The sequence below is a fragment of the Amblyomma mixtum genome, chromosome 3 (genome assembly GCF_055824585.1).
Source record: "Amblyomma mixtum isolate Tamu chromosome 3, ASM5582458v1, whole genome shotgun sequence".
NCBI classification, from domain to species: domain Eukaryota; kingdom Metazoa; phylum Arthropoda; class Arachnida; order Ixodida; family Ixodidae; genus Amblyomma; species Amblyomma mixtum.
Window position 1 is genome coordinate 358628987 of NC_143014.1, and position 2914 is coordinate 358631900.

General features: G+C 47.9%; 1 non-coding gene across 1 annotated transcript; it reads left to right on the forward strand.

Annotated features, from left to right (window-relative positions):
- Positions 1–204: 204 nt before the first annotated feature.
- LOC149356471 (U1 spliceosomal RNA) lies at positions 205–369 on the forward strand. Its single transcript, XR_016291971.1, has one exon. It is a non-coding gene; the product is annotated as a U1 spliceosomal RNA (small nuclear RNA).
- The last annotated feature ends 2545 nt before the right edge of the window (positions 370–2914 follow it).

The following is a 2914-nucleotide window of genomic DNA, read 5'->3' on the forward strand; positions in this document are numbered from 1 at the left end:
TATGTGCTTTATTTGAAATATTGCAAGTTTCAGCTTGTAGTTAATTTTCAGACTTGTTCGTCGACGTTAGTACGGCCGTTTTCCCTACCTTTGCAGTACCACGCTACATTTAGATACCATTTTTTTAAAATAAGGTGCTCCTTTCACCTGACAATCATTAGTGGACTCTTTGGACCGGCTCCCAGAGAGCAGGAATTCGGAGTCACACTTACCTGGTGTTGGAAACTCAGCGATCAACAAAGCTGAGTTCCCGGGCTGAGGCCGGCGCATTGCACTCCGGCCGGCTGAAGCCCGCCTCTTTCCCAAATTGGGGAAGCTGGAACACTAAATTTTTGGTAGTGGGGGTTCGGCAGGCACCCCGAACCCCCGAACTATTTGAATCAAAAGGAAGATCTATGATACCTTCTTCGCAATGAGGAGATCAGTGAAATACGCGTTAGGATCGAGGCCGTAAGAAACTATGGTTATAGGCTATAGAAAAAGGGGTGCAGTTATTAGTAGAGTGCGCGGTGAAAAATTATGGATGATTAATATCTTCCGCAAGACTAAAAATTAGAGGGAAAGGAGAGGAATTCAGTAGATCTTTGCAGAACAGATATTCGGCTTTAACTGAGAGAAGGATAATCACAGAGCTATCATTACGGAAACCGCTCTACAGGATACTAGCAAGCTACCTGTACGGACGAAATATCGGATTAAAAAACGCCAAAGCATGAAGGCGTCTAACCCCACAGACAGAATTGAACTGGCATAGCTATGTAAGTTAATCAAAAAGCGTAAGGTAGAAAACATAAGGAAGTTTAATATGGGGAGAATCGAGCATGCTCTAAAGAGAGAGGGAGAGAGAAAACTTTTATTATAAAGGAATTCAGGCCCGCCCCTGAGTCCCCGCGCGACCGCACTGCACTCAGGAGTTATGTTTTTAAGGTCTATAAAACTTACAGCCCGGGTAGTGGCGACGGTCTACACGGCCGGGTCCTCCGAGCACAGCAGGGTCTCCCAGTGCTCCCAGGTCTTCAGGTTCTCTAGGCCCCGCGGCGGAGGGTCCGCCGGGCAGAGGGAGATGATATGGAGGGAAGAGGCGAAGGGTTCTGGGCACAGGGCGCAGGCAGGAATGGGGAAGGATTGATTAGAGCGGGCTAGGGTAAGGCGAGAGTGTGTCTGCAGTCTCCGCCAGTGTGTTGCGTGTTTGCTATCTAGGGGGGGATGGGGCGGGAGGTAAAGCTGACGCGAGGCTCTATAGGCCTGTGTCAGCTGGCTGAAGGAGTGCATGCGCTCCTTCGATCCGAGGCGATCCGATCCGATCCGAGGCGACCTGAGCCCAGTCAGTAGGGATAAGGCAGTCATGATCGCCTGATGTTCAATTCGATTAAAAGCTTTACAGTGATCCAAAGCTGCGAATGCTTTGGTGTGACCCGGAAGAAGTGGGTCGAAAATGTGTTTTTGTTGCAATTGCGTCCTGCGCGGATAGATGGGGTGGAATCCCAACATGCTCTGCGGGTATACATTGTTGTCCACCATGTGCCCTGTGAGTCTCGCTAACAAAACATACTCGAAAAGCTTCCCGAGGCATGACGTTAGCTTAGTAGAGCGAAGGCTATGGAGTATAAGTGGTTTGTTGGGTCTTGGTAAGAATATTACCTTCGCGCAGCGCCCGGACTGCGGGAGGTTCCCTCCCGTCAGCAGTGGCTGAAGGATTGCGTAATTTGGGTGATCGATTGGTCGTCCAGATTCGATTGGTCGTCCGATTGGTCGTCTGCACGAGGTGCGGAGTTGTTTCGGAGAATCAGAAGGGCTGATCTTACTTCTGTCTTCGTGATGTCTGTGCCGAGTGTGTGATTGGCTTGTCCTGTGCAGGGCAGTAGAGGTGTGGGGGCACATGGAGAGGTGTATGTGGTTTGAAGTGTGTCTAGGAGGGTGTCAGGATCGTCAATGTGTTCGTGTTTGAGGCGTGTCACATAGTGTTGTGTTGCTGATTTGGTGCGTGTATTGTGAATGAGATGTCGGAGTAGTTGCCATGCGCGTTTGCTAGACAGGTTTCCGGCGATTCCGTCCCATATCTGTCCCCAGTTGGAAAGGCGGGGCTCCTCAGATTGTTGCGGTATTTATGTCTGTAGCGCGGCCAGCCCATCTTTAAGTAGAACGAAGGTAGCTTAGAAGCGGTGAAGAGAAAACTAAGCATAGAAAAGAAACTAGATATAGTCGTTAAGAGACAAAGAGGGCAATGCCTTTAGCAATATGGTTCAGATAGTTAAAGTAGCCGAAGAAATGAGCTAAAACTTTACAGTAGCAATTTTAATCGTGAGGTTCAGAGAGGCAGTAGCGCACAGCACTGGAACATCCAGCCAGTAACGAAGGAAGAAGAAAGTTTTAGGGGCAATAGAAAGTGGGAAAGTGGCTCGAGAGGATCAGGTTACAGCACATCTGTTGAAGAAAGGATGGGAGATTGTGCTAGAAAAGCTAGCCACCCTGTATACGCAATGCCTCATGGCCTTGAACGTACAAGAAGCTTGAAAGAACGCTAACATAATCTTAATCCATCAGAAAGAAGACGTCAGGGACTCTAAAAATTACATACCGATCAGCTTACTGTCTTTTGCATATAAGAGAATTACTAAGCTAATCGCTAGTAGAGTCACGACAACCTTAGACTTCAGTCAAACAAATCATAAGGCAGGCGTTCGTAAAGGCTACTCGACAACAGACCCTATTCACGCTATCAATCAGGCCCAAACTTCAGCAGTAATACAGGCATTTGGGAAATAGGGTGCAGAAGAGCCGTATGTAAAAATACAGAAAGATATCTATAGCGGGTGGACATCTACCATAGTCCTCCATACAGCAGGCAATAAAATTGGAATAAGAAAAGGTGTCACATAGGCAGACACGATCTCATCAATGCTGTTCGCCATCT